This window comes from Rhinolophus hipposideros, assembly GCF_964194185.1.
Source record: "Rhinolophus hipposideros genome assembly, chromosome: 8".
Taxonomy (NCBI): Eukaryota; Metazoa; Chordata; class Mammalia; order Chiroptera; family Rhinolophidae; genus Rhinolophus; species Rhinolophus hipposideros.
The window spans coordinates 21555372-21568662 of NC_138054.1; the positions used below are offsets into that span (position 1 = coordinate 21555372).

General features: G+C 37.7%; 1 protein-coding gene across 2 annotated transcripts in view; it reads left to right on the forward strand.

The window, feature by feature from the left end:
• The window catches only part of CDKAL1 (CDKAL1 threonylcarbamoyladenosine tRNA methylthiotransferase), a 629213-nt gene that overhangs the window by 548357 nt on the left and 67565 nt on the right, over positions 1-13291 (forward strand). The gene's annotated exons all lie outside the window — the stretch shown is intronic.

The window sequence follows — 13291 nt, forward strand, 5'->3', positions numbered from 1 at the left end:
AGTTTCAGTGGTTGCTAAATGCTGTACTCTGTAAAATACTAAAATGCAGGGATCATGATGCTTTCTTGAAAATGTAATTACTGTGTGTTTTGATTGCTTCCTTTTTGAAACCTTTAGGCCATTTAATGCTGACCAATTATGGTAGCCATTTATGTTCATGAGAATTATTTACCATATTGATTACAATATGCCTAGAAATTTAGTTATGGAAATAACTATAATTCAAATCTACATAATCTTCTAGAAAAACATGTTTACCTAAGTAATTGCTTTATTTTACCTAATTTTTCTCCAGAATTATTCTGTTGTTAATCAGTGTGTGTGTGTGTAGGGTAGGAATTAACTTTAAGAAGCTTACATTTAGTAATGATTTCTTTTATAATGGGGAGAGGACTTTTAATGTAAAATACAGTTGACCCTTGAACAATACCAGACCACCCATTCCCCCACCCCCACACAATCAAATCCCTATATAACTTGACTCCCTCAAAACTCAGTAAGAACATACTGTCAATTGGAAGCCTTCCCAATAACATAGTCAATTAACATACATTCTGTATGTTATATGTATTATATACTATGTTCTTACAATAAAATAAGCTAGAGAAAAGAAAATGTTATTAAAGAAGTCATAAGGAAGAGAAACTACACTTACAGTATTTGTTGAAAACAATCCACATATAAGTGGACCCACGTAGTTCAGACCATGTTGTTCAAGGTTACTGTATTCTCTCTTACCTCAACTCAAGATAGAAATAGAAATAGAAAACGTGAGAGGACAAGGGCAATAGTTGTCGGGGCAGGAAGGGAAAGGACTTTGATTTGGGAGGTTCATGAAGAAGTCTGACCTTGCCCAGGACATTCTAGCAGCCCCAAGACTTCCCGTTCCACCTCTGGACAACTTTCCTCATCTTTTTTCTCCATTTTCATGGTGTCTCATTTTTTACACCCAACAAGTTATTGTTATCGCTTCCTTCATTTTCAGTCTTAATAAAAAGAAAGCTCTATGAGAGCCAGGACTGTGCTTGCTGTATCCCCAGTACCTGGCACATTTAGAAGGTTAATGAGTATTTGTGGAATGAATTGGTTGATTAACTTATAAGTTACTTTGCAAATTGGTGATTATTCATTATATTCCAGATACCCATTTCCCATGCATTAGTTTTCAGTCTTGTTTTGGGAATAAAATTTCATAAAATCTGTGAGATGCGCAACCTGACGGTATGTACTAAGGTCTTCCAAATATACAGAGGAATATATTATAAAGAAATGGCCATGGGTCTGAGTAAAAACAAACTTATAAGAATGTTTATTACAGAACTGTTTATAATAATAAGATGGTAAAAGCAACCTAAATATCCAATAGTAAGTGATGAGTTAAATAAATATGCTACAATCATAAGATATAATGCCACGCAGTCACTAAAAATCATGTTATAGAAGAATATTTAATGACAGAGGAATGTTCATTGGTATGTCAAAATTTTTTAAGTATTACAAGATAATGTATAATGATATGTATAAATGATATCAATTTTATTAAAATAACCATTATACAGTTGCTTAGAAAAAAACACTGGTACAATATACACCACAGTGTTAGTAGTAGTTATCTCTAATTGACAGAATCCCAGGTCATTTGACGTTCTTCTTTGTGCCTTTCTAAATTTTTGGAAAAAATTTTTTTTTATTTCTTGGGGTGACAATTGTTAGTGAAATTACATAGATTTCAGGTGTACAATTCTGTGTTACATCATCTATAAATCCCATTGTATGTTCACCACCCAGAGTCAGTTCTCCTTTCATCACCATATATTTGATCCCCTTGACCCTCATCTTCCTCCCCCCACCCCCCTTACCCTCTGGTAGCCACTAAACTATTGTCTGTGTCTATGAGTTTTTGTTTGTTTTGTTCTTTTATTGTTTTTGGTTTATATACCACATATCTGTGAAATCATAGGGTTCTCTGCTTTTTCTGTCTGACTTATTTCGCTTAGCATTATACTCTCAAGATCCATCCATGTTGTCACAAATGTTCCTATATCATCTTTTCTTACCGCTGAATAGTATTCCATTGTGTATATATACCACGACTTCTTTATCCATTCATCTATCGAAGGACATTTTGGTTGTTTCCATGTCTTGGCCACCGTAAACAAAGCTGCAATGAACATTGGAGCACACGTGTCTTTAGGTATAAACGTTTTCAAATTTTTTTGGTAGATACCCAGGAGAGGGATTGCTGGGTCATATGGTAATTCTATTCATAATTTTTTGAGGAACCTCCACACTGCCATCCATAGCGGCTGCACCAGTCTGCATTCCCACCAACAGTGTATGAGGGTTCCTTTTTCTCCACAGCCTCTCCAACACTTGTTACTATTTGTCTTGTTGATGACAGCCATTCTGACTGGGGTGAGGTGATCTCTCATTGTGGTTTTTATTTGCATTTCTCTGAAGATTAGTGATGTTGAGCATTTTTTCATATGTCTATTTGCCATTTGTATGTCCTCTTTGGAGAAATGTCTCTTCAGGTTTTCTGCCCATTTTTCCATTGGGTTGTTTGTTTTTTTGTTGTTGAGCTTCATGAGTTCCTTGTATATTTTGGATATTAGCCCCTTATCGGAGGCACTGTTTGCAAAAATCTTCTCCCATTCAGTCGGTTGCCTCTTTATTTTGTCAATGGTTTCTTTTGCTGTGCAGAAGATTTTGTTTCATGTAGTCCCATTTGTTTATTTTAGGTTTTACTTCCATTGCCTTTGGAGTCAAATTCATAAAATGCTCTTTGAACCCAAGGTCCATAAGTTTAGTACCTATGTTTTCTTCTATGCAGTTTATTGTGTCAGGTCTTATGCTTAAGTCTTTGATCCATTTTGAATTAATTTTGGTACATGGTGACAGACAGCAGTCCAGTTTCATTCTTTTGCACGTGGCTATCCAATTCTGCCAGCACCATTTATTGAAGAGGCTGTCTTTCCTCCATTGTATGGAGGAAAGCTTCTTTGTCAAAAATTATCTGTCCATATTTATGTGGTTGTATTTCTGGGTTCTCCATTCTATTCCATTGGTCTATGTGTCTGTTTTTCTGCCAGTACCATGATGTTTTGATTATTGTAGCCCTGTAGTACAAACTAAAGTCAGGGAGTGTGATACGTCCAGTATTGTTCTTTTTTTTTAATATAGCTTTGGCTATTCGGGGTCTTTTGTGGTTCCAAACAAATCTGATGATTTTTTTGTTCTATTTCTTTAAAAAAATGCCATTGGGATTTTGATGGGGATTGCATTAAATCTGTATATTGCTTTGGGTAATATGGCCCTTTTAACTATGTTGATTCTTCCACGGAGAATGTCTTTCTTCCACGGAGAATGAGCACAGAATGTCTTTCCATTTCTTTGCGTCTTCTTCAATTTCTTTCAAAAATGTCTTATAGTTTTCAGCATATACGTCCTTCACATCCTTGGTTAAGTTTATTCCTAGGTATTTTATTCTTTCTGCTGCAATTGCAAAAGGAATTTTTTTGTGTTTCTTTTTCTGAGATTTCATTGTTAGTATATAAGAATGCAATGGACTTTTGTACGTTGATTTTTTTAGCCAGCAACTTTACTGTATTCGTTGATTGTTTCTAACATCTTTTTGGTGGAGTCTTTAGGGTTTTCTATATTTAGCGTCATGTCATATGCAAAGAGTGATAATTTAACTTCTTCATTCTCAATTTGGATGCCTTTTATTTCTTTCTCTTGCCTGATTGCTCTGGCAAGGACTTCCAACACTATGTTGAAAAGCAGAGGTGATAGGGGACAGCCCTGTCGTGTTCCTGAACGTAGAGCAAAGGGCTTCAGTTTTTCACCATTAATTATGAGATTAGCTGAGGGTTTGTCGTATATGGCCTTTATTATGTTGAGGTATTTTCCTTCTATACCTATTTTATTAAGTGTTTTAATCATAAATGGATGTTGTATCTTGTTAAATTCTTTTTCTGCATCAATTGATATAATCATATGATTTTTGTCCTTTATTTTGTTTATGTGATGTATCACATTGATGGATTTGCGGATGTTGAACCATCCTTGTGCCCTGGGGATGAACCCCACTTGGTCATGATGAATAATCTTTTTAATGCATTGTTGTATTCGATTTGCTAGAATTTTGTTTAGGATTTTTGCATCAGTATTCATCAGAGATATTGGTCTGTAGTTTTCTTTTTTTGTGTTGTCCTTACCAGGTTTTGGTATCAGGGTAATGCTGGCCTCATAAAATGAATTAGGGAGTACTGTCTCTTCTTCAATTTTTTGGAAGAGTTTGAGTAGGATTGGTATTAGATCCTGTTTGAAGGTTTGGTAAAATTCACTAGTGAAGCCATCTGGTCCCGGACTTTTGCTTTTGGGAAGGTTTTGGATGACTGATTCAATTTCGTTACTGGTGATTGGTCTGTTTAGATTTTCCAGTTCTTCATAGTTCAGACTTGGAAGGCTATATGTTTCTAAGAACTTATCCATTTTTTCTAGGTTATTGAATTTGGTGGCATATAGTCCTTCATAGTATTCTTGTATGATCCTTTGTATTTCTGTGGTGTCCGTGATAACTTCCCCTTTTTAATTTCTGATTTTGTTAATTAGTGTCTTCTCACTCTTTACCTTAGTGAGTCTAGCCAAGGGTTTGTTGATTTTGTTAATCTTTTCAGAGAACCAGATCTTTGTCACATTAATTTTTTCTATCGTCTTTTTGTTCTCTATTTCATTTAGTTCTGCTCTGATTTTTGTTATTTCCTTTCTTCTGCTGGCCTTCGGTTTCACTTGTTCTTCTTTTTCTAGTTCTTTAAGGTGTAACATGAGGTTATTTATTTGGGATTTTTCTTGTTTCTTGAGATAGGCCTGTAATGATATAAATTTCCCTCTTAAAACTGCTTTCTCTGCATCCCAAAAATTTTGGTAGGATTTATTTTCATTGTCATTTGTTTCTGTGTATCTTTTGATCTCTCCTCTAATTTCTTCTTTGACTCGGTCGTTCTTTAAAAGTATGTTGTTTAATCTGCATGTATTTGTGTTTTTTCCTGCTTTCTTTTTGCAGTTGATATCAAATTTCAAAGCCTTGTGATCAGAGAATATGCTTGGTATGATTTCAATCTTCTTAAATTTGCTTTTATGTCCCAATATATGGTCTATCCTTGAGAATGTTCCATGTACACTCGAAAAGAATGTATAGTCTGATGTTTTAGGATGAAGTGCTCTATATATGTCAATTATGTCCATTTCATCTAATGTGTCATTTAGGGCTGCTATTTTGTTATTTATTTTCTGTTTGGATGATCTATCCATATCTGTCAGTGATGTATTTAAGTCCCCTAGTATAATTGTATTTTGGTGCTCCCTGACTGGGGGCATAAATATTGATGACTGTTATGTCTTCTTGTTGTATAGTCCCCTTTACCATTATGAAATGTCCATCTTTGTCTCGTTACCTTTTTCACCCTGAAGTCTGTTTCATCTGATATCATTATGGCTACACCTGATTTTCTCTGGATACCATTTGCTTAGAGTGACAATTTCCACCCTTTCACTTAGAGTCTATGCTTGTCCTTGTAGCTGAGATGTGTCTCTTAGAGACAGCATATGGTTGGATTTAGTTTTTTGATCCAATCTGCTGCTCTGTGCCTTTTTATTGGTGAGTTCAGTGCATTTATATTTAGGGTGATTATTGATATGTGAGGATTTCCTATCATTCTATCTTTAGTTTTCTGGTAAGGCTGTGTCTCCATTGTTTCTTGCCTTTTTCTTGTCTATTATTTCTGTGTGGTGGTATTCTATGATGTTTCTCTCTGTTTCTTCTTTTATTACAATATATATTTCAGTTCTGGATATTTTTGAGTGGTTACCCTTAAGTTTATGTAAAAGAAAGTTTGAAATTTAGAATGTTCCATTTTCTTCGGCATGCTTACTTTCTCCATACCCATATTCTGGTTCAGGCCTTACTCTCCCCCTTTTTACGTTGCCACAAATTGTCCCTGTTGATGGTAGTCAAATAGCCTCCTTTAGTATTTTTTGTAGTGCAGGTCATGTATTAGAAAATTGCCTCAGCTTCCGTATGTCTGGAAAGGTCTTTATTCCTCCTTCATATCTAAAGGATATCTTTGCTGGATATATTATTCTTGGCTCATAATTTCTCTCTTTCAATAGTTGAATATTTGTTTCCACTCCCTCCTGGCTTGTAGAGTTTCTGCTGAAAAATCTGATGATAATCTAATGGACTTTCCTTTGTAGGTTACCGTCTTCTTTTCCCTGGCTGCCTTGAGGATTCTTTCTTTGTCGTTGATTTTAGACAGCTTCAATACAATGTGCCTTGGAGATGGCCTGTTGGGATTGAGGTAATTAGGTGTTCTATTTGCTTCTTGGATTCGAGGATCCAGTTCTTTCCACAAGTTTGGGAAGTTCTCATCGACGATTTGTTTGAATATATTCTCTGTTCCCTTCTCTCTTTCTTCTTCTTCTGGTATGCCCATTATTCTTATATTGCTCTTTCTGATAGAGTGAGAAAGTTCTTGTAGAGTTCTTTCATTTCTTTTAAGTCTCAAGTCTCTTTCTTCTTCCATCTGTGTAATTTCCAGGTTTCTATCTTCGATGTCACTGATTCTTTCCTCCATCTGGTCAATTCCACTACCTAAGCTGGTTATTTCATTCTTAATTTCTTCTATTGAGTTCTTAATCTCCAGAAATTCCATTTGGTTCTTTTTTAAAATTTCAACCTTTTTCGTAAAATGCTCATGTTCTTTGATTGCGTTTCTGCGTTCATTAAGTTGCCTTTCTGTGTTTTCTTGCATCTCATTGAGTTTTTTCAGAACTGCAATTTTGAATTCTCTGTCATTTAAGTCACATATTTCCATATCTTTAGGTTCATTTTCTGGAGACTTTTCACTTTCTTGCTGAGCTGTCTTGTTGCCTTGGTTATTCATGGCAATTACTGATTTATTATTTCTCTTCCTAGACATCTACAGGAGTGGCTTCTGCAACAGGTTGATAGGAAGTGGTCTTTCTTTTGTTTTCCAATACTTGTTGGTAGAATGTTTTATTTTCTCTTTGACTGCAGCTTTTTTTTTCCTCTCTCACACAGTAGTGCTATGTTTTCTCTGCACTATTCCAGCTTCTCACACAATAGGGGGATTCCCTGGGAGATGGGCTTCTCCTCTGTTAACAGTTCGCCTGGGTCATAGTGTGCCACATCCCTGTGGGGATGTGGAGAGCTTTTAAAGTTCCAAAGCTCTTCCTGCACCAGATTCAGAGCCTGTATGTTTCAGCAGTTCTGTTTACTCCTGCAGGGATCCGCCCAGACAGGTGGGACCAGGGGAGGGGTGAGTTGTGAGACGTGGCCCAGAGCAATGGCGGAGACCACCACCACAGCCGGTCCCTCTTCCAAAGCTCCCTCCCCTTTGCCGGAACTAGTTGGGCTGCGAATCTGTGTCTGCTGTCCACAGTTCTCAGAACAGCAAATGTTCTGTTCTTTTCATCTGACATTGCTACTGTTCAGCTTCTATAACCGGGCAGGTAGGGGCAAGGTGAGCTCTGGGAAGGTCGGGAGGGGGACGACTAGTCTCAGTGCCTAAGGCTTCCATTCTCTGCTCGGCAGTGAGGGCTTAAACCACCGTTTTCAGCCTTCTTCCCTCAGTCTTTCTCCAAGGTCTCTGCCGTGAGCCTTGGGTTCAGCCGTGTTATATGCTGCCCCCTCACCTTGTGGGCCATAAGCGGAGCCCTAGCAGTCTGAGATCTTCCCTCTCTGCAGCTGCGGTAGTTCCAGGATGCAGCGAGCTCGGAGCACTGAGCCAGGTCTGCGTCCTGCGCCCCCACAGCTCCGTCTCCACACTTCTCCTTTCCCTCCTTCCCCGCTCGCAGGATTCTCCCACCTTTAGGTGAATTCAGTAGTGGGCCTCTTTGTCTTGCCTGTCTGCTGTGCAGGGAGTCCTATGTGGAGTTATTGTTGTTCGATTAGTTGTAAATTCTATGGGAGCTTTACAGAGCCTCACCTCACGCTGCCATTTTCAAGATCAGAAAAATTTTAAAACAAGCATTTAATGCTTTTGTAAAGAAGGAAGGAAGAAAGGAAAGTTCTCCAGTGCCATTTTGTAGAATGTTGGGACAAGCCCGTGAGGACAGAATTGAAATAGGAATGGAAGGTGAGGAAGGAAGAGTATTCCGTGTAAGGAAGATAGAAAGAGATGGCTCAACAGTTCAGAGTAGCACCACTACAGAATTTGTATGGTGGGATTAATAGAATTCAAATATCTGGAAAGGTGCAGAGAGGAACCTGAGGAAGAGGATTGGTATGCATGCCTTTGTCCTCGCTTTGGCATGGAATCCTCCCCAAATTATCAAGCCATTTGAAGTAGGTAGGAAACAGGATACCTTGTAAGCTTTGCCACTGGGAAAGTTCTGCTGACTGCCTGGGTGGGTTTCTTCAGCGTAGGACTTATGTAAATTTTAGACATAAATTCCTTTGGCTCTTAATATGTGTTTATTGATTTCTTTTTCTGCACTTTGTTCATTGTTCCTACAGTGACATTTTGAAAGACATTAGGTGGAGTGAAAAGAGATGGGCTTTTGAGCTTGGCAAATTCAACAGGCATGATTTTGATCCCTGCTCTATCACTTAATAAGCTCTATGACCTTGCACAAATTTGTTTCCATGCTCTGAGCCAGTAGTGTGAAAATGAGGATAATAAACAAGCACCTCGCAGGGTCTTAAGATAAATATATGTAAAGTTGCTAGCTCAATACCTTTCACAATAATAGACAGCCAATACATGTTAGCTTCTATTCTTAAGATTGTCTTTCTCATTGTTCTTGATTACACGAACACAATTACAAAATCATATGCTTCTGTTGATTTCTTGTTTTGGTAAATTTTTTTACGTACGTAATGTAAAGCTAAGTCAAAATCTTGACCAGTAAAAGCAAGCTGTTTTGTTGGTTCTGAGTCACCCTAACGAAAATCAGTAGTTTTGTGGTACTTCGGTTTCATTGTGACAACCACCAGTCACCTAAAGGGCCTTATTGAAACAAACTGTCTTTGAGAAATGCCTGCATGTCATTCAGCCTTGTTATGGAAAACTGACAGACAGCTGGATGTGCCCAGAGGGACTGTGATTTCACTTCTCACTCCATAAGCAACATCCTTCTGTTGTGAATTAAATCTTCACAGTCAAAATCTGTGTCTGCATGTGCTTGTTTATTTGGAGAAGAAATGCTATTCAGAGGCTTTTTGTTTGTAGTAGTTGTGGAGCAATATGATATTTAAGTGAGCTTAACATTGGTCTAGTGCTGTTTCCATGTTAAGATTCCTCACAAGCATTTGTTTTTCTTTCTGGCCTTACTGTCACTTATTATTACGCCAACGGACAGGTTATAGTTTATACATATGTGTAAGTATGATGTTTTACATGTGTTTGTAACATATGAATATTGTATATATTCTGTATGTGAATTGACGTGTATATCTGAGGGTATGCACGTTAGCAAACTGGTTTCTATTTACACACAGGGAGGTTTCTTTTTGTCTGGTTTCACCCACCCTTACGTTATTCAAGAGGTAAATGCTGTTCTCTTATCTCATGTCCCAAGCTGAGTTCAGCATCTGGAGAAGCTTAAGGTCCCAATACATCAAATTATCCTGCTCAAACTGTTGTTTATTGCAGCCCATTTTGTCCTGTCATCCCAGTGACTGAATATCAAAGCTTTTCTTTCCATTGCCTTCAGCTTTCAGCATCTGCAGGGATCTGATATGCCGTTCCTGCTCTGCTCAGGGGGAAAAGCTCAAAGGATCACGATGAGGGCTGCAGGCACCCGGTAACTTCTCTGCTAAAGCTTGGGGTTGCTTTGTGCCCCACCATGTCCCTTCCTGGCCCACAAACATGTGCTCTGCTTTATGGGTTTCTTACATATTTCCATTTCTCTTCTTTTGAGACATGAGGAACTACAAGCAGATCACCGATGATAGTATTCATAGAACTACTGACAGTTTAAGTCTAGAAATTTAGCATGAATTTCATCACTAACTATAAGTATATGGTCTATAATCTGAGCTATTTAGATAAATAGAAATACTGTATCCTTTAAAACTCAGTCCAGAATAACTAAACATTGCACATGAATTTCCCATTTAACTTCTTAAATCTTCAAATTCTAACCTTTACACCTGGGTACCTAATTATGTATTTTTAGTTTTAGATAATTATAGTCATACATATAATTACATGTGATTTGTCTTTCCAGGAGAAGGATTTGTTGTGCCAAATGATGCTTTCATTTTCAGGGTAGAATGCACCTTCTTTTATTCAGATCAGAGGAAATCTGCCAATAGTGAAAATACCATAGTGATTACAGGCTAGGAAACATGCTTCTACTTAAAATCAGCTCAGGTCCAGGCAACCTTCTTCTCTTGCCTGGACAATAGCAGTTACCTTCTACCTGGTCCCTCTGCATTCGTACTTGTCTCCCTCTCAAATCTATTTGGCAAAGGGAAACGAAAATGATCTTTTATACCAACAAGCATGATTTATCACTTCTCTGCTTAAAACTCTTCATTGGCTTTGCATTGTTTTTAGGGAAAAGGCAAAACCCTTCTATGTATGAGACTGAATCTCCCCCTCCACCCCCCACTTCTTCTGCTCCCCCAAGCAGATGTTGTCCTTCCCACCGTGGGGCCTCGCCATGCTGTTCCTTTTCCTGAAATGCTGTTCCCACGCTTCTTCACCCCATTGGCTCCTGGTCACCGTGCAGATCTCAGCCCGCCAGCTTCTTCAGAGAACTTTTTCTAGACCTCTCTGACTAGGCCAAATCACCACATATACACTCTCATAGCAACAGGTGACACTCCTTTAACACATATCACACTGACCATCTTACATTTGTGTGATAATTTGTTCATGGTTCATGTCCCTCACTAGATTGTAAGTTCCATGAAGGCAGGGACCATTTGTGTGATAATTTGTTCATGGTTCATCTCCCTCACTAGATTGTAAGTTCCATGAAGGCAGGGACCATATGGGGTTTTGCTCACCATGACATAACCAGAGCCCAGCCCAATGCTTGACCTATGGCCCCTGCTCAGTGAAGAAGTACAGAAGAATGAAATGAAGATGATCATATATGTAACATATTCTGTCTTATGAAAGCATGTCCTCAGATGCCCTGGCTCATCGAGTTCTCACAGATTCCCACTCTTAACAGTGACAAGTAGTTTGCTTTATTACCACTGTTAAGATCTTACCTCCTTTGTATGTTTTGTGGTTTGCAGTGTAGACCCTACTACAGGCAAGGTTTGAGATTCAGAAACTTCCCTCAACTTCCACTAAGCGTGGTTGGGTTTGGGGATATGTTTACATAAGAAACAAAGGGGGGATATTATTGACACCCTAGCTATTCTTGAAAAAGGTCTTTGCATTGATTATTTTCATATTGTGTATTTCCAGAACAAAAGATGAAAAAAAAAACCTGTGACAACAAATGTATAGGATTTATTCTTGTGATTTTGGATTACCTTTTGCTGTTGTTCATTTGTGACTCTTCTCTGAGGAATCATTTGCTTATTTGGGCAGTGTGTAACATACTAGCACGGTCTGTAATTATTTTTACATATCTCCATTAAACCACGTATACCTAGGTTTGAAAGTTTCAGAAAAAAATCAATAAGAACCTTTTGAAATCACATCTGAGCCTCGTACCTTTTTGTTTTCATTTTGTCTTTTGATTGCATGGGGAAAAATGATTTTCTTTTTTATTCACTACAATATTGGGATACATATTTTTACTTAAACAGCGACTAACCCAGTCAAGAAACGAGCTACTGGAAAATTAGAAAAGGCAAATGAAGGAAAAACAAGGGTTGATCTTAATACAGGAAGCCCCTTTTGTTGGCTGCGGGTTACGATGAAGGTGGGGTCAAGGTAGAGAGAGAAGATGATCCCCGGTTGATGCCAGCCTGATCCTGGGTGTCAGCGCAGAGTTATGGCCTGGCTCCTGTGAGGTAAAAGATGTTATGGAAACCTTATATGAATGGGCCCATCCTCCTTAGGTACTCGCCGGCTACATTGTTTTCCTCCCCTCCAAAGATGGTGTTTAAGGTTGACATTATCAGAATAAAAATAATGGTACTTGCTATGTTTTTTCTAAACAGCAGCAGATAAGCAAACACCATTTCCTAAGCAACAGTGATTTCCTGCTTCATTAAAAGATTATTTATGTTCTGTGTAAAACAGTATTGAAATGGTAGTTCCAGCAAGCAAGTTGTATCTTTCTTTCCGATCAGTGTAAGAGATAAACTGTTACCAATAATTAAAGAGATGCCCACTGAACTGAGACTATACTGTTTAAGATAAAGAACTTTGGGTGGTTTTAATCACTTTTCGCCCTTCAAGAGAATTTATCCCCTTAATATATTTATAGAAGTGATCTATGTTTCAGATTTATAATGTTTCTGAATATGTTTTTAAATGTACACATAAAAATTAAATTTAGAGGAAAGAGTCTCAAAATCACTCTTCTGTAAAACTAACATATAAACTCTGCTTCTACATTGCCTCCTTTATGGGCTTGGAGTAATTAAGCAGACATAATATAACACATAGAGAAATTTATTAGGCTTTTATTAAGGCTTGATCATTTGAGTTTCAGATTTTAAACCTCAAAGGGCTCATAACTGTTGTCATTTTCTACTAAAAGCTACATTTCGAAAGAAGTTAAGCTGTGGTGCTAAGGAAAGGCGTATTTGAATGGAAAGTACAAAGTGCCATTTTCATGAATTCAGCACTTGAATGTAAGTGTCTAGTGTGCCTGGCATGACGCTTTTAATAAGTAATGCAGACACTGTTTCCAGGAGTTAATTTGTGACTGATATTTTCTTGAAACAGTGTTAATTGCAGGAAGTCAAGGTTTGAGATTCAGATATGCCTCGGTAAGAAGGGAGAGATTGGTTTCAAACTCCAAAAATATAAGTGACTAATTGGCCAGATTAATTTGAATCTTAGAAAGGTTTTCAATTTGATTATTGACTCAAGAAATACACTATGACAGTTCCAGGACTCAGCGGGGTGAATTCTGGAATGCTTTGAAACATTGAATAGCCGTCTTCTGGTTAAACAGGGTGTCCTTTCCGTTTTAATCTTTGTTTCTAAAATTCTGTCTCAAATGTATTAGTGAGTACGGTATCTTTGATTCAGAGTCTTTTTTCTGAGTGTTAATCTGTTTGGTACTGAAATTCTATCTATGGATACTGTATGGTATTGATTGAACTTTACTGACCCCACAA